This window comes from Triturus cristatus, chromosome 8 (genome assembly GCF_964204655.1).
Source record: "Triturus cristatus chromosome 8, aTriCri1.1, whole genome shotgun sequence".
Classification (NCBI taxonomy): domain Eukaryota; kingdom Metazoa; phylum Chordata; class Amphibia; order Caudata; family Salamandridae; genus Triturus; species Triturus cristatus.
Genome location: NC_140591.1, coordinates 1,620,368,942 through 1,620,384,653, shown reverse-complemented (window position 1 = coordinate 1,620,384,653; position 15,712 = coordinate 1,620,368,942). Strand labels below are relative to the sequence as shown.

The 15,712-nt window shown below is 31.4% G+C and overlaps 26 non-coding genes across 26 annotated transcripts; all 26 read left to right on the top strand.

Moving 5' to 3' along the window:
* Nucleotides 1-130: 130 nt before the first annotated feature.
* TRNAT-CGU (transfer RNA threonine (anticodon CGU)) lies at nucleotides 131-203 on the top strand. Its single transcript has one exon. It is a non-coding gene; the product is annotated as a tRNA-Thr (tRNA).
* Nucleotides 204-1,147: 944 nt separating this feature from the next.
* TRNAT-CGU (transfer RNA threonine (anticodon CGU)) lies at nucleotides 1,148-1,220 on the top strand. The gene has a single exon. It is a non-coding gene; the product is annotated as a tRNA-Thr (tRNA).
* Nucleotides 1,221-1,654: 434 nt separating this feature from the next.
* Nucleotides 1,655-1,728, top strand: TRNAT-AGU (transfer RNA threonine (anticodon AGU)). The gene has a single exon. It is a non-coding gene; the product is annotated as a tRNA-Thr (tRNA).
* A 438-nt stretch (nucleotides 1,729-2,166) lies between these two features.
* Nucleotides 2,167-2,239, top strand: TRNAT-CGU (transfer RNA threonine (anticodon CGU)). The gene has a single exon. It is a non-coding gene; the product is annotated as a tRNA-Thr (tRNA).
* Nucleotides 2,240-3,183: 944 nt separating this feature from the next.
* On the top strand, nucleotides 3,184-3,256 carry TRNAT-CGU (transfer RNA threonine (anticodon CGU)). The gene has a single exon. It is a non-coding gene; the product is annotated as a tRNA-Thr (tRNA).
* Nucleotides 3,257-3,690: 434 nt separating this feature from the next.
* On the top strand, nucleotides 3,691-3,764 carry TRNAT-AGU (transfer RNA threonine (anticodon AGU)). Its single transcript has one exon. It is a non-coding gene; the product is annotated as a tRNA-Thr (tRNA).
* A 437-nt stretch (nucleotides 3,765-4,201) lies between these two features.
* On the top strand, nucleotides 4,202-4,274 carry TRNAT-CGU (transfer RNA threonine (anticodon CGU)). The gene has a single exon. It is a non-coding gene; the product is annotated as a tRNA-Thr (tRNA).
* A 434-nt stretch (nucleotides 4,275-4,708) lies between these two features.
* Nucleotides 4,709-4,782, top strand: TRNAT-AGU (transfer RNA threonine (anticodon AGU)). The gene has a single exon. It is a non-coding gene; the product is annotated as a tRNA-Thr (tRNA).
* Nucleotides 4,783-5,220: 438 nt separating this feature from the next.
* TRNAT-CGU (transfer RNA threonine (anticodon CGU)) lies at nucleotides 5,221-5,293 on the top strand. The gene has a single exon. It is a non-coding gene; the product is annotated as a tRNA-Thr (tRNA).
* Nucleotides 5,294-6,237: 944 nt separating this feature from the next.
* Nucleotides 6,238-6,310, top strand: TRNAT-CGU (transfer RNA threonine (anticodon CGU)). Its single transcript has one exon. It is a non-coding gene; the product is annotated as a tRNA-Thr (tRNA).
* Nucleotides 6,311-6,744: 434 nt separating this feature from the next.
* On the top strand, nucleotides 6,745-6,818 carry TRNAT-AGU (transfer RNA threonine (anticodon AGU)). The gene has a single exon. It is a non-coding gene; the product is annotated as a tRNA-Thr (tRNA).
* Nucleotides 6,819-7,256: 438 nt separating this feature from the next.
* Nucleotides 7,257-7,329, top strand: TRNAT-CGU (transfer RNA threonine (anticodon CGU)). Its single transcript has one exon. It is a non-coding gene; the product is annotated as a tRNA-Thr (tRNA).
* Nucleotides 7,330-8,273: 944 nt separating this feature from the next.
* On the top strand, nucleotides 8,274-8,346 carry TRNAT-CGU (transfer RNA threonine (anticodon CGU)). Its single transcript has one exon. It is a non-coding gene; the product is annotated as a tRNA-Thr (tRNA).
* A 434-nt stretch (nucleotides 8,347-8,780) lies between these two features.
* TRNAT-AGU (transfer RNA threonine (anticodon AGU)) lies at nucleotides 8,781-8,854 on the top strand. Its single transcript has one exon. It is a non-coding gene; the product is annotated as a tRNA-Thr (tRNA).
* A 437-nt stretch (nucleotides 8,855-9,291) lies between these two features.
* Nucleotides 9,292-9,364, top strand: TRNAT-CGU (transfer RNA threonine (anticodon CGU)). Its single transcript has one exon. It is a non-coding gene; the product is annotated as a tRNA-Thr (tRNA).
* A 433-nt stretch (nucleotides 9,365-9,797) lies between these two features.
* On the top strand, nucleotides 9,798-9,871 carry TRNAT-AGU (transfer RNA threonine (anticodon AGU)). The gene has a single exon. It is a non-coding gene; the product is annotated as a tRNA-Thr (tRNA).
* A 438-nt stretch (nucleotides 9,872-10,309) lies between these two features.
* On the top strand, nucleotides 10,310-10,382 carry TRNAT-CGU (transfer RNA threonine (anticodon CGU)). Its single transcript has one exon. It is a non-coding gene; the product is annotated as a tRNA-Thr (tRNA).
* Nucleotides 10,383-10,815: 433 nt separating this feature from the next.
* Nucleotides 10,816-10,889, top strand: TRNAT-AGU (transfer RNA threonine (anticodon AGU)). Its single transcript has one exon. It is a non-coding gene; the product is annotated as a tRNA-Thr (tRNA).
* Nucleotides 10,890-11,327: 438 nt separating this feature from the next.
* Nucleotides 11,328-11,400, top strand: TRNAT-CGU (transfer RNA threonine (anticodon CGU)). Its single transcript has one exon. It is a non-coding gene; the product is annotated as a tRNA-Thr (tRNA).
* A 433-nt stretch (nucleotides 11,401-11,833) lies between these two features.
* TRNAT-AGU (transfer RNA threonine (anticodon AGU)) lies at nucleotides 11,834-11,907 on the top strand. Its single transcript has one exon. It is a non-coding gene; the product is annotated as a tRNA-Thr (tRNA).
* Nucleotides 11,908-12,345: 438 nt separating this feature from the next.
* Nucleotides 12,346-12,418, top strand: TRNAT-CGU (transfer RNA threonine (anticodon CGU)). Its single transcript has one exon. It is a non-coding gene; the product is annotated as a tRNA-Thr (tRNA).
* A 947-nt stretch (nucleotides 12,419-13,365) lies between these two features.
* TRNAT-CGU (transfer RNA threonine (anticodon CGU)) lies at nucleotides 13,366-13,438 on the top strand. The gene has a single exon. It is a non-coding gene; the product is annotated as a tRNA-Thr (tRNA).
* A 434-nt stretch (nucleotides 13,439-13,872) lies between these two features.
* On the top strand, nucleotides 13,873-13,946 carry TRNAT-AGU (transfer RNA threonine (anticodon AGU)). The gene has a single exon. It is a non-coding gene; the product is annotated as a tRNA-Thr (tRNA).
* A 437-nt stretch (nucleotides 13,947-14,383) lies between these two features.
* On the top strand, nucleotides 14,384-14,456 carry TRNAT-CGU (transfer RNA threonine (anticodon CGU)). Its single transcript has one exon. It is a non-coding gene; the product is annotated as a tRNA-Thr (tRNA).
* Nucleotides 14,457-14,889: 433 nt separating this feature from the next.
* On the top strand, nucleotides 14,890-14,963 carry TRNAT-AGU (transfer RNA threonine (anticodon AGU)). The gene has a single exon. It is a non-coding gene; the product is annotated as a tRNA-Thr (tRNA).
* Nucleotides 14,964-15,401: 438 nt separating this feature from the next.
* Nucleotides 15,402-15,474, top strand: TRNAT-CGU (transfer RNA threonine (anticodon CGU)). The gene has a single exon. It is a non-coding gene; the product is annotated as a tRNA-Thr (tRNA).
* The last annotated feature ends 238 nt before the right edge of the window (nucleotides 15,475-15,712 follow it).

Below are 15,712 nucleotides of genomic sequence, written 5' to 3'. Positions count from 1 at the left end.
AGCTATTCTTGTTTACAGATTAGGAATCCTTGCTTGTTTAACATTAGAATACATATTAAGACACTTTAACACAGGCATAGAATTTGATCACCAATACTAAATTAATGATCCCTTCTATATAACTAAAGTAGGTGCTGTGGCTAAGTGGTTAAAGCGCCTGTCTCGTAAACAGGAAATCCTGAGTTCAAATCTCAGCAGCACCTTATTATTGGTCCTTACATGTAAAAATAATTTTCATCACGCAAATGTTTAATACATTTTAAAAAGAAAAGTGTTGTTCTGTGAACATTAGAATGGGTCATCTTAAATTGAAAAACAAAAAACGTGGTATTGTGAAGATTTTCAAAGTAATGCTTTGAATGAAAAAGGGAAAAAAGAGTGACAAAGAGCAAAATAGAGATAAAAAATCATTCTAGAGTTGAATTCAAGTAATGCATTCTTAAAGAAGGATAATTAAAACATTTATGAACAGGATAAGCAATATATCAATGATGTGTTTATCAATAGGATTAGTATCCTCGTCTAAAGTAGTTGAGTAGAGCGTTTTCTGAACTGAGAAATGATTATGAAAGTGAAAAACTCAGGTTTCTCTCGAACACCATATGGCAAACTGTTCCTTAAAGCATTTTCAAAAGGGTGCTGTGGCTTAGCTGGTTAAAGCGCCTGTCTAGTAAATAGGAGATCCTGAGTTCAAATCTCAGCAGTGCCTTGCCTTCCTCATTCTTAAATAAAAAACTATTTTCATTAATTCGTCCTGCGATTCAATTAAATTAGAAAAGTCTGATTTATCTTTCGGTTGAACAGATCATCTTAAACCTAATAAAAACTGAACGTGTTTTCAATATTATAGTAACAATACTGTGATTGCAAAATCAAAAAGGTATTTCAATGAGCAAGAGGCAGATGTAATATAACCCTAGATTTGAGCAATATTGATGAATATATGTAAAACACTTATTTATGAACTATTCAAAATATGGGATTGAGTTTAAAATGTGTTCTTTTTTAATACAACATAGCTATTCTTGTTTACAGATTAGGAATCCTTGCTTGTTTAACATTAGAATACATATTAAGACACTTTAACACAGGCACAGAATTTGATCACTAATACTAAATTAATGATCCCTTCTGTATCACTAAAATAGGTGCTGTGGCTAAGTGGTTAAAGCACCTGTCTCGTAAACAGGAAATCCTGAGTTCAAATCTCAGCAGCACCTTATTATTGGTCCTTACATGTAAAAATAATTTTCATCACTCAAATGTTTAATACATTTTAAAAAGAAAAGTGTTGTTATGTGAACATTAGAATGGGTCATCTTAAATTGAAAAACAAAAAAACATGGTATTGTGAAGATTTTCAAAGTAATGCTTTGAATGAAAAAGGGAAAAAAGAGTGACAAAGAGCAAAATAGAGATAAAAAATCATTCTAGAGTTGAATTCAAGTAATGCATTCTTAAAGAAGGCATAATTAAAACATTTATGAACAGGATAAGCAATATATCAATGAGGTGTTTATCAATAGGATCAGTATCCTCGTCTAAACTATTTGAGTAGTGCGTTTTCTGAACTGAGAAATGATTATGAAAGTGAAAAACTCAGGTTTCTCTTGAACACCATATGGCAAACTGTTCCTTTAAGCATTTTCAAGAGGGTGCTGTGGCTTAGCTGGTTAAAGCGCCTGTCTAGTAAACAGGAGATCCTGAGTTCAAATCTCAGCAGTGCCTTGCTTTCCTCATTCTTAAATAAAAAACTATTTTCATTAATTCGTCCTGCGATTCAATTAAATTAGAAAAGTCTGATTTATCTTTCGGTTGAACAGATCATCTTAAACCTAATAAAAACTGAAAGTGTTTTCAATATTATAGTAACAATACTGTGATTGCAAAATCAAAAAGGTATTTCAATGAGCAAGAGGCAGATGAAATACAACCCTAGATTTGAGCAATATTGATGAATATATGTAAAACACTTATTTATGAACTATTCAAAATATGGGATTGAGTTTAAAATGTGTTCTTTTGTAATACAACATAGCTATTCGTGTTTACAGATTAGGAATCCTTGCTTGTTTAACATTTGAATACATATTAAGACACTTTAACACAGGCACAGAATTTGATCACCAATACTAAATTAATGATCCCTTCTGTATCACTAAAATAGGTGCTGTGGCTAAGTGGTTAAAGCGCCTGTCTCGTAAACAGAAAATCCTGAGTTCAAATCTCAGCAGCACCTTATTATTGGTCCTTACATGTAAAAATAATTTTCATCACGCTATGTTTAATACATTTTAAAAAGAAAAGTGTTGGTCTGTGAACATTAGAATGGGTCATCTTAAATTGAAAAACAAAAAACGTGGTATTGTGAAGATTTTCAAAGTAATGCTTTGAATGAAAAAGGGAAAAAAGAGTGACAAAGAGCAAAATAGAGATAAAAAATCATTCTAGAGATGAATTCAAGTAATGCATTCTTAAAGAAGGCATGATTAAAACATTTATGAACAGGATAAGCAATATATCAATGAGGTGTTTATGAATAGGATCAGTATTCTCGTCTAAACTATTTGAGTAGTGCGTTTTCTGAACTGAGAAATGATTATGAAAGTGAAAAACTCAGGTTTTTCTTGAACACCATATGGCAAACTGTTCCATTAAGCATTTTCAAGAGGGTGCTGTGGCTTAGCTGGTTAAAGCGACTGTCTAGTAAACAGGAGATCCTGAGTTCAAATCTCAGCAGTGCCTTGCTTTCCTCATTCTTAAATAAAAAATTATTTTCATTAAGTCGTCCTGCGATTCAATTAAATTAGAAAAGTCTGATTCATCTTTCGGTTAAACAGATCATCTCAAACCTAATAAAAACTGAAAGTGTTTTCAATATTATAGAAACAATACTGTGATTGCAAAATTAAAAAGGTATTTCAATGAGCAAGAGGCAGATGAAATATGACCCTAGATTTGAGCAATATTGATGAATATATGTAAAACACTTATTCATAAACTATTCAAAATATGGGATTGAGTTTAAAATGTGTTCTTTTTTAATACAACATAGCTATTCTTGTTTACAGATTAGGAATCCTTGCTTGTTTAACATTAGAATACATTTTAAGACACTTTAACACAGGCACAGAATTTGATCACCAATACTAAATTAATGATCCCTTCTGTATCACTAAAATAGGTGCTGTGGCTAAGTGGTTAAAGCGCCTGTCTCGTAAACAGGAAATCCTGAGTTCAAATCTCAGCAGCACCTTATTATTGGTCCTTACATGTAAAAATAATTTTCTTCACGCAAATGTTTAATACATTTTAAAAAGAAAAGTGTTGTTCTGTGAACATTAGAATGGGTCATCTTAAATTGAAAAACTAAAAAACATGGTATTGTGAAGATTTTCAAAGTAATGCTTTGAATGAAAAACGGAAAAAAGAGTGACAAAGAGCAAAATAGAGATAAAAAATCATTCTAGAGTTGAAATCAAGTAATGCATTCTTAAAGAAGGCATAATTAAAACATTTATGAACAGGATAAGCAATATATCAATGAGGTGTTTATCAATAGGATCAGTATCCTCGTCTAAAGTAGTTGAGTAGAGCGTTTTCTGAACTGAGAAATGATTATGAAAGTGAAAAACTCAGGAGTCTCTTGAACACCATATGGCAAACTGTTCCTTAAAGCATTTTCAAGAGGGTGCTGTGGCTTAGCTGGTTAAAGCGCCTGTCTAGTAAACAGGAGATCCTGAGTTCAAATCTCAGCAGTGCCTTGCTTTCCTCATTCTTAAATAAAAAACTATTTTCATTAATTCGTCCTGCGATTCAATTCAATTAGAAAAGTCTGATTTATCTTTCGGTTGAACAGATCATCTTAAACCTAATAAAAACTGAAAGTGTTTCAATATTATAGTAACAATACTGTGATTGCAAAATCAAAAAGGTATTTCAATGAGCAAGAGGCAGATGAAATATAACACTAGATTTGAGCAATATTGATTAATATATGTAAAACACTTATTTGTGAACTATTCAAAATATGGGATTGAGTTTAAAATGTGTTCTTTTGTTATACAACATAGGTATTCTTGTTTACAGATTAGGAATCCTTGCTTGTTTAACATTATAATACATATTAAGACACTTTAACACAGGCACAGAATTTGATCACCAATACTAAATTAATGATCCCTTTTATATCACTAAATTAGGTGCAGTGGCTAAGTGGTTAAAGCGCCTGTCTCGTAAACAGGAAATCCTGAGTTCAAATCTCAGCAGCACCTTATTATTGGTCCTTACATGTAAAAATAATTTTCATCACGCAAATGTTTAATACATTTTAAAAAGAAAAGTGTTGTTCTGTGAACATTAGAATGGGTCATCTTAAATTGAAAAACAAAAAAACATGGTATTGTGAAGATTTTCAAAGTAATGCTTTGAATGAAAAAGGGAAAAAAGAGTGACAAAGAGCAAAATAGAGATAAAAAATCATTCTAGAGTTGAATTCAAGTAATGCATTCTTAAAGAAGGCATAATTAAAACATTTATGAACAGGATAAGCAATATATCAATGAGGTGTTTATCAATAGGATCAGTATCCTCGTCTAAACTATTTGAGTAGTGCGTTTTCTGAACTGAGAAATGATTATGAAAGTGAAAAACTCAGGTTTCTCTTGAACACCATATGGCAAACTGTTCCTTAAAACTTTTTCAAGAGGGTGCTGTGGCTTAGCTGGTTAAAGCGCCTGTCTAGTAAACAGGAGATCCTGAGTTCAAATCTCAGCAGTGCCTTGCTTTCCTCATTCTTAAATAAAAAATTATTTTCATTAAGTCGTCCTGCGATTCAATTAAATTAGAAAAGTCTGATTTATCTTTCGGTTGAACAGATCATCTTAAACCTAATAAAAACTGAAAGAGTTTTCAATATTATAGTAACAATACTGTGATTGCAAAATCAAAAAGGTATTTCAATGAGCAAGAGGCAGATGAAATATAACCCTAGATTTGAGCAATATTGATGAATATATGTAAAACACTTATTTATGAACTATTCAAAATATGGGATTGAGTTTAAAATGTGTTCTTTTTTAATACAACATAGCTATTCTTGTTTACAGATTAGGAATCCTTGCTTGTTTAACATTAGAATACATATTAAGACACTTTAACACAGGCATAGAATTTGATCACCAATACTAAATTAATGATCCCTTCTATATAACTAAAGTAGGTGCTGTGGCTAAGTGGTTAAAGCGCCTGTCTCGTAAACAGGAAATCCTGAGTTCAAATCTCAGCAGCACCTTATTATTGGTCCTTACATGTAAAAATAATTTTCATCACGCAAATGTTTAATACATTTTAAAAAGAAAAGTGTTGTTCTGTGAACATTAGAATGGGTCATCTTAAATTGAAAAACAAAAAACGTGGTATTGTGAAGATTTTCAAAGTAATGCTTTGAATGAAAAAGGGAAAAAAGAGTGACAAAGAGCAAAATAGAGATAAAAAATCATTCTAGAGTTGAATTCAAGTAATGCATTCTTAAAGAAGGATAATTAAAACATTTATGAACAGGATAAGCAATATATCAATGATGTGTTTATCAATAGGATTAGTATCCTCGTCTAAAGTAGTTGAGTAGAGCGTTTTCTGAACTGAGAAATGATTATGAAAGTGAAAAACTCAGGTTTCTCTCGAACACCATATGGCAAACTGTTCCTTAAAGCATTTTCAAAAGGGTGCTGTGGCTTAGCTGGTTAAAGCGCCTGTCTAGTAAATAGGAGATCCTGAGTTCAAATCTCAGCAGTGCCTTGCCTTCCTCATTCTTAAATAAAAAACTATTTTCATTAATTCGTCCTGCGATTCAATTAAATTAGAAAAGTCTGATTTATCTTTCGGTTGAACAGATCATCTTAAACCTAATAAAAACTGAACGTGTTTTCAATATTATAGTAACAATACTGTGATTGCAAAATCAAAAAGGTATTTCAATGAGCAAGAGGCAGATGTAATATAACCCTAGATTTGAGCAATATTGATGAATATATGTAAAACACTTATTTATGAACTATTCAAAATATGGGATTGAGTTTAAAATGTGTTCTTTTTTAATACAACATAGCTATTCTTGTTTACAGATTAGGAATCCTTGCTTGTTTAACATTAGAATACATATTAAGACACTTTAACACAGGCACAGAATTTGATCACTAATACTAAATTAATGATCCCTTCTGTATCACTAAAATAGGTGCTGTGGCTAAGTGGTTAAAGCACCTGTCTCGTAAACAGGAAATCCTGAGTTCAAATCTCAGCAGCACCTTATTATTGGTCCTTACATGTAAAAATAATTTTCATCACTCAAATGTTTAATACATTTTAAAAAGAAAAGTGTTGTTATGTGAACATTAGAATGGGTCATCTTAAATTGAAAAACAAAAAAACATGGTATTGTGAAGATTTTCAAAGTAATGCTTTGAATGAAAAAGGGAAAAAAGAGTGACAAAGAGCAAAATATAGATAAAAAATCATTCTAGAGTTGAATTCAAGTAATGCATTCTTAAAGAAGGCATAATTAAAACATTTATGAACAGGATAAGCAATATATCAATGAGGTGTTTATCAATAGGATCAGTATCCTCGTCTAAACTATTTGAGTAGTGCGTTTTCTGAACTGAGAAATGATTATGAAAGTGAAAAACTCAGGTTTCTCTTGAACACCATATGGCAAACTGTTCCTTTAAGCATTTTCAAGAGGGTGCTGTGGCTTAGCTGGTTAAAGCGCCTGTCTAGTAAACAGGAGATCCTGAGTTCAAATCTCAGCAGTGCCTTGCTTTCCTCATTCTTAAATAAAAAACTATTTTCATTAATTCGTCCTGCGATTCAATTAAATTAGAAAAGTCTGATTTATCTTTCGGTTGAACAGATCATCTTAAACCTAATAAAAACTGAAAGTGTTTTCAATATTATAGTAACAATACTGTGATTGCAAAATCAAAAAGGTATTTCAATGAGCAAGAGGCAGATGAAATACAACCCTAGATTTGAGCAATATTGATGAATATATGTAAAACACTTATTTATGAACTATTCAAAATATGGGATTGAGTTTAAAATGTGTTCTTTTGTAATACAACATAGCTATTCGTGTTTACAGATTAGGAATCCTTGCTTGTTTAACATTTGAATACATATTAAGACACTTTAACACAGGCACAGAATTTGATCACCAATACTAAATTAATGATCCCTTCTGTATCACTAAAATAGGTGCTGTGGCTAAGTGGTTAAAGCGCCTGTCTCGTAAACAGAAAATCCTGAGTTCAAATCTCAGCAGCACCTTATTATTGGTCCTTACATGTAAAAATAATTTTCATCACGCTATGTTTAATACATTTTAAAAAGAAAAGTGTTGGTCTGTGAACATTAGAATGGGTCATCTTAAATTGAAAAACAAAAAACGTGGTATTGTGAAGATTTTCAAAGTAATGCTTTGAATGAAAAAGGGAAAAAAGAGTGACAAAGAGCAAAATAGAGATAAAAAATCATTCTAGAGATGAATTCAAGTAATGCATTCTTAAAGAAGGCATGATTAAAACATTTATGAACAGGATAAGCAATATATCAATGAGGTGTTTATGAATAGGATCAGTATTCTCGTCTAAACTATTTGAGTAGTGCGTTTTCTGAACTGAGAAATGATTATGAAAGTGAAAAACTCAGGTTTTTCTTGAACACCATATGGCAAACTGTTCCATTAAGCATTTTCAAGAGGGTGCTGTGGCTTAGCTGGTTAAAGCGACTGTCTAGTAAACAGGAGATCCTGAGTTCAAATCTCAGCAGTGCCTTGCTTTCCTCATTCTTAAATAAAAAATTATTTTCATTAAGTCGTCCTGCGATTCAATTAAATTAGAAAAGTCTGATTCATCTTTCGGTTAAACAGATCATCTCAAACCTAATAAAAACTGAAAGTGTTTTCAATATTATAGAAACAATACTGTGATTGCAAAATTAAAAAGGTATTTCAATGAGCAAGAGGCAGATGAAATATGACCCTAGATTTGAGCAATATTGATGAATATATGTAAAACACTTATTCATAAACTATTCAAAATATGGGATTGAGTTTAAAATGTGTTCTTTTTTAATACAACATAGCTATTCTTGTTTACAGATTAGGAATCCTTGCTTGTTTAACATTAGAATACATTTTAAGACACTTTAACACAGGCACAGAATTTGATCACCAATACTAAATTAATGATCCCTTCTGTATCACTAAAATAGGTGCTGTGGCTAAGTGGTTAAAGCGCCTGTCTCGTAAACAGGAAATCCTGAGTTCAAATCTCAGCAGCACCTTATTATTGGTCCTTACATGTAAAAATAATTTTCTTCACGCAAATGTTTAATACATTTTAAAAAGAAAAGTGTTGTTCTGTGAACATTAGAATGGGTCATCTTAAATTGAAAAACTAAAAAACATGGTATTGTGAAGATTTTCAAAGTAATGCTTTGAATGAAAAACGGAAAAAAGAGTGACAAAGAGCAAAATAGAGATAAAAAATCATTCTAGAGTTGAAATCAAGTAATGCATTCTTAAAGAAGGCATAATTAAAACATTTATGAACAGGATAAGCAATATATCAATGAGGTGTTTATCAATAGGATCAGTATCCTCGTCTAAAGTAGTTGAGTAGAGCGTTTTCTGAACTGAGAAATGATTATGAAAGTGAAAAACTCAGGAGTCTCTTGAACACCATATGGCAAACTGTTCCTTAAAGCATTTTCAAGAGGGTGCTGTGGCTTAGCTGGTTAAAGCGCCTGTCTAGTAAACAGGAGATCCTGAGTTCAAATCTCAGCAGTGCCTTGCTTTCCTCATTCTTAAATAAAAAACTATTTTCATTAATTCGTCCTGCGATTCAATTCAATTAGAAAAGTCTGATTTATCTTTCGGTTGAACAGATCATCTTAAACCTAATAAAAACTGAAAGTGTTTCAATATTATAGTAACAATACTGTGATTGCAAAATCAAAAAGGTATTTCAATGAGCAAGAGGCAGATGAAATATAACCCTAGATTTGAGCAATATTGATGAATATATGTAAAACACTTATTTATGAACTATTCAAAATATGGGATTGAGTTTAAAATGTGTTCTTTTTTAATACAACATAGCAATTCGTGTTTACAGATTAGGAATCCTTGCTTGTTTAACATTAGAATACATATTAAGACACTTTAACACAGGCACAGAATTTGATCACCAATACTAAATTAATGATCCCTTCTTTACCGCTAAAATAGGTGCTGTGGCTAAGTGGTTAAAGCGCCTGTCTCGTAAACAGGAAATCCTGAGTTCAAATCTCAGCAGCACCTTATTATTGGTCCTTACATGTAAAATTAATTTTCGTCACGCAAATGTTTAATACATTTTAAAAAGAAAAGTGTTGTTCTGTGAACATTAGAATGGGTCATCTTAAATTGAAAAACAAAAAAACGTGGTATTGTGAAGATTTTCAAAGTAATGCTTTGAATGAAAAAGGGAAAAAAGAGTGACAAAGAGCAAAATAGAGATAAAAAATCATTCTAGAGTTGAATTCAAGTAATGCATTCTTAAAGAAGGATAATTAAAACATTTATGAACAGGATAAGCAATATATCAATGAGGTGTTTATCAATAGGATCAGTATCCTCGTCTAAACTATTTGAGTAGTGCGTTTTCTGAACTGAGAAATGATTATGAAAGTGAAAAACTCAGGTTTCTCTTGAACACCATATGGCAAACTGTTCCTTAAAGCATTTTCAAAAGGGTGCTGTGGCTTAGCTGGTTAAAGCGCCTGTCTAGTAAACAGGAGATCCTGAGTTCAAATCTCAGCAGTGCCTTGCCTTCCTCATTCTTAAATAAAAAACTATTTTCATTAATTCGTCCTGCGATTCAATTAAATTAGAAAAGTCTGATTTATCTTTCGGTTGAACAGATCATCTTAAACCTAATAAAAACTGAACGTGTTTTCAATATTATAGTAACAATACTGTGATTGCAAAATCAAAAAGGTATTTCAATGAGCAAGAGGCAGATGTAATATAACCCTAGATTTGAGCAATATTGATGAATATATGTAAAACACTTATTTATGAACTATTCAAAATATGGGATTGAGTTTAAAATGTGTTCTTTTTTAATACAACATAGCTATTCTTGTTTACAGATTAGGAATCCTTGCTTGTTTAACATTAGAATACATATTAAGACACTTTAACACAGGCACAGAATTTGATCACTAATACTAAATTAATGATCCCTTCTGTATCACTAAAATAGGTGCTGTGGCTAAGTGGTTAAAGCGCCTGTCTCGTAAACAGGAAATCCTGAGTTCAAATCTCAGCAGCACCTTATTATTGGTCCTTACATGTAAAAATAATTTTCGTCACGCAAATGTTTAATACATTTAAAAAGAAAAGTGTTGTTCTGTGAACATTAGAATGGGTCATCTTAAATTGAAAAACAAAAAAACATGGTATTGTGAAGATTTTCAAAGTAATGCTTTGAATGAAAAAGGGAAAAAAGAGTGACAAAGAGCAAAATAGAGATAAAAAATCATTCTAGAGTTGAATTCAAGTAATGCATTCTTAAAGAAGGCATAATTAAAACATTTATGAACAGGATAAGCAATATATCAATGAGGTGTTTATCAATAGGATCAGTATCCTCGTCTAAACTATTTGAGTAGTGCGTTTTCTGAACTGAGAAATGATTATGAATGTGAAAAACTCAGGTTTCTCTTGAACACCATATGGCAAACTGTTCCTTTAAGTATTTTCAAGAGGGTGCTGTGGCTTAGCTGGTTAAAGCGCCTGTCTAGTAAACAGGAGATCCTGAGTTCAAATCTCAGCAGTGCCTTGCTTTCCTCATTCTTAAATAAAAAAATATTTTCATTAAGTCGTCCTGCGATTCAATTAAATTAGAAAAGTCTGATTTATCTTTCGGTTGAACAGATCATCTTAAACCTAATAAAAACTGAAAGTGTTTTCAATATTATAGTAACAATCCTGTGATTGCAAAATTAAAAAGTTATTTCAATGAGCAAGAGGCAGATGAAATATGACCCTAGATTTGAGCAATATTGATGAATATATGTAAAACAATTATTTATAAACTATTCAAAATATGGGATTGAGTTTAAAATGTGTTCTTTTTTAATACAACATAGCTATTCTTGTTTACAGATTAGGAATCCTTGCTTGTTTAACATTAGAATTCATTTTAAGACACTTTAACACAGGCACAGAATTTGATCACCAATACTAAATTAATGATCCCTTCTGTATCACTAAAATAGGTGCTGTGGCTAAGTGGTTAAAGCGCCTGTCTCGTAAACAGGAAATCCTGAGTTCAAATCTCAGCAGCACCTTATTATTGGTCCTTACATGTAAAAATAATTTTCATCACGCTATGTTTAATACATTTTAAAAAGAAAAGTGTTGTTCTGTGAACATTAGAATGGGTCATCTTAAATTGAAAAACTAAAAAACATGGTATTGTGAAGATTTTCAAAGTAATGCTTTGAATGAAAAACGGAAAAAAGAGTGACAAAGAGCAAAATAGAGATAAGAAATCATTCTAGAGTTGAAATCAAGTAATGCATTCTTAAAGAAGGCATAATTAAAACATTTATGAACAGGATAAGCAATATATCAATGAGGTGTTTATCAATAGGATCAGTATCCTCGTCTAAAGTAGTTGAGTAGAGCGTTTTCTGAACTGAGAAATGATTATGAAAGTGAAAAACTCAGGAGTCTCTTGAACACCATATGGCAAACTGTTCCTTAAAGCATTTTCAAGAGGGTGCTGTGGCTTAGCTGGTTAAAGCTCCTGTCTAGTAAACAGGAGATCCTGAGTTCAAATCTCAGCAGTGCCTTGCTTTCCTCATTCTTAAATAAAAAACTATCTTCATTAATTCGTCCTGCGATTCAATTAAATTAGAAAAGTCTGATTTATCTTTCGATTGAACGATTCATCTTAAACCTAATAAAAACTGAAAGTGTTTTCAATATTATAGTAACAATACTGTGATTGCAAAATCAAAAAGGTATTTCAATGAGCAAGAGGCAGATGAAATATAACCCTAGATTTGAGCAATATTGATGAATATATGTAAAACACTTATTTATGAACTATTCAAAATATGGGATTGAGTTTAAAATGTGTTCTTTTTTAATACAACATAGCTATTCTTGTTTACAGATTAGGAATCCTTGCTTGTTTAACATTAGAATACATATTAAGACACTTTAACACAGGCATAGAATTTGATCACCAATACTAAATTAATGATCCCTTCTATATAACTAAAGTAGGTGCTGTGGCTAAGTGGTTAAAGCGCCTGTCTCGTAAACAGGAAATCCTGAGTTCAAATCTCAGCAGCACCTTATTATTGGTCCTTACATGTAAAAACTAATTTTCATCACGCAAATGTTTAATACATTTTAAAAAGAAAAGTGTTGTTCTGTGAACATTAGAATGGGTCATCTTAAATTGAAAAACAAAAAAACGTGGTATTGTGAAGATTTTCAAAGTAATGCTTTGAATGAAAAAGGGAAAAAAGAGTGACAAAGAGCAAAATAGAGATAAAAAATCATTCTAGAGATGAATTCAAGTAATGCATTCTTAAAGAAGGCATGATTAAAACATTTATGAACAGGATAAGCAATATATCAATGAGGTGTTTATGAATAGGATCAGTATTATCGTCTAAACTATTTGAGTAGTGCGTTTTCTGAACTGAGAAATGATTATGAAAGTGAAAAACTCAGGTTTCTCTTGAACACCATATGGCAAACTGTTCCATTAAGCATTTTCAAGAGGGTGCTGTGGCTTAGCTGGTTAAAGCGACTGTCTAGTAAACAGGAGATCCTGAGTTCAAATCTCAGCAGTGCCTTGCTTTCCTCATTCTTAAATAAAAAATTATTTTCATTAAGTCGTCCTGCGATTCAATTAAATTAGAAAAGTCTGATTCATCTTTCGGTTAAACAGATCATCTCAAACCTAATAAAAACTGAAAGTGTTTTCAATATTATAGAAACAATACTGTGATTGCAAAATTAAAAAGGTATTTCAATGAGCAAGAGGCAGATGAAATATGACCCTAGATTTGAGCAATATTGATGAATATATGTAAAACACTTATTTATAAACTATTCAAAATATGGGATTGAGTTTAAAATGTGTTCTTTTTTAATACAACATAGCTATTCTTGTTTACAGATTAGGAATCCTTGCTTGTTTAACATTAGAATACATTTTAAGACACTTTAACACAGGCACAGAATTTGATCACCATTACTAAATTAATGATCCCTTCTGTATCACTAAAATAGGTGCTGTGGCTAAGTGGTTAAAGCGCCTGTCTCGTAAACAGGAAATCCTGAGTTCAAATCTCAGCAGCACCTTATTATTGGTCCTTACATGTAAAAATAATTTTCTTCACGCAAATGTTTAATACATTTTAAAAAGAAAAGTGTTGTTCTGTGAACATTAGAATGGGTCATCTTAAATTGAAAAACTAAAAAACATGGTATTGTGAAGATTTTCAAAGTAATGCTTTGAATGAAAAACGGAAAAAAGAGTGACAAAGAGCAAAATAGAGATAAAAAATCATTCTAGAGTTGAAATCAAGTAATGCATTCTTAAAGAAGGCATAATTAAAACATTTATGAACAGGATAAGCAATATATCAATGAGGTGTTTATCAATAGGATCAGTATCCTCGTCTAAAGTTGTTGAGTAGAGCGTTTTCTGAACTGAGAAATGATTATGAAAGTGAAAAACTCAGGAGTCTCTTGAACACCATATGGCAAACTGTTCCTTAAAGCATTTTCAAGAGGGTGCTGTGGCTTAGCTGGTTAAAGCGCCTGTCTAGTAAACAGGAGATCCTGAGTTCAAATCTCAGCAGTGCCTTGCTTTCCTCATTCTTAAATAAAAAACTATTTTTATTAATTCGTCCTGCGATTCAATTCAATTAGAAAAGTCTGATTTATCTTTCGGTTGAACAGATCATCTTAAACCTAATAAAAACTGAAAGTGTTTCAATATTATAGTAACAATACTGTGATTGCAAAATCAAAAAGGTATTTCAATGAGCAAGAGGCAGATGAAATATAACCCTAGATTTGAGCAATATTGATGAATATATGTAAAACACTTATTTATGAACTATTCAAAATATGGGATTGAGTTTAAAATGTGTTCTTTTTTAATACAACATAGCAATTCGTGTTTACAGATTAGGAATCCTTGCTTGTTTAACATTAGAATACATATTAAGACACTTTAACACAGGCACAGAATTTGATCACCAATACTAAATTAATGATCCCTTCTTTATCACTAAAATAGGTGCTGTGGCTAAGTGGTTAAAGCGCCTGTCTCGTAAACAGGAAATCCTGAGTTCAAATCTCAGCAGCACCTTATAATTCGTCCTTACATGTAAAATTAATTTTCGTCACGCAAATGTTTAATACATTTTAAAAAGAAAAGTGTTGTTCTTTGAACATTAGAATGGGTCATCTTAAATTGAAAAACAAAAAAACGTGGTATTGTGAAGATTTTCAAAGTAATGCTTTGAATGAAAAAGGGAAAAAAGAGTGACAAAGAGCAAAATAGAGATAAAAAATCATTCTAGAGTTGAATTCAAGTAATGCATTCTTAAAGAAGGATAATTAAAACATTTATGAACAGGATAAGCAATATATCAATGAGGTGTTTATCAATAGGATCAGTATCCTCGTCTAAACTATTTGAGTAGTGCGTTTTCTGAACTGAGAAATGATTATGAAAGTGAAAAACTCAGGTTTCTCTTGAACACCATATGGCAAACTGTTCCTTAAAGCATTTTCAAAAGGGTGCTGTGGCTTAGCTGGTTAAAGCGCCTGTCTAGTAAACAGGAGATCCTGAGTTCAAATCTCAGCAGTGCCTTGCCTTCCTCATTCTTAAATAAAAAACTATTTTCATTAATTCGTCCTGCGATTCAATTAAATTAGAAAAGTCTGATTTATCTTTCGGTTGAACAGATCATCTTAAACCTAATAAAAACTGAACGTGTTTTCAATATTATAGTAACAATACTGTGATTGCAAAATCAAAAAGGTATTTCAATGAGCAAGAGGCAGATGTAATATAACCCTAGATTTGAGCAATATTGATGAATATATGTAAAACACTTATTTATGAACTATTCAAAATATGGGATTGAGTTTAAAATGTGTTCTTTTTTAATACAACATAGCTATTCTTGTTTACAGATTAGGAATCCTTGCTTGTTTAACATTAGAATACATATTAAGACACTTTAACACAGGCACAGAAATTGATCACTAATACTAAATTAATGATCCCTTCTGTATCACTAAAATAGGTGCTGTGGCTAAGTGGTTAAAGCGCCTGTCTCGTAAACAGGAAATCCTGAGTTCAAATCTCAGCAGCACCTTATTATTGGTCCTTACATGTAAAAATAATTTTCGTCACGCAAATGTTTAATACATTTAAAAAGAAAAGTGTTGTTCTGTGAACATTAGAATGGGTCATCTTAAATTGAAAAACAAAAAAACATGGTATTGTGAAGATTTTCAAAGTAATGCTTTGAATGAAAAAGGGAAAAAAGAGTGACAAAGAGCAAAATAGAGATAAAAAATCATTCTAGAGTTGAATTCAAGTAATGCATTCTT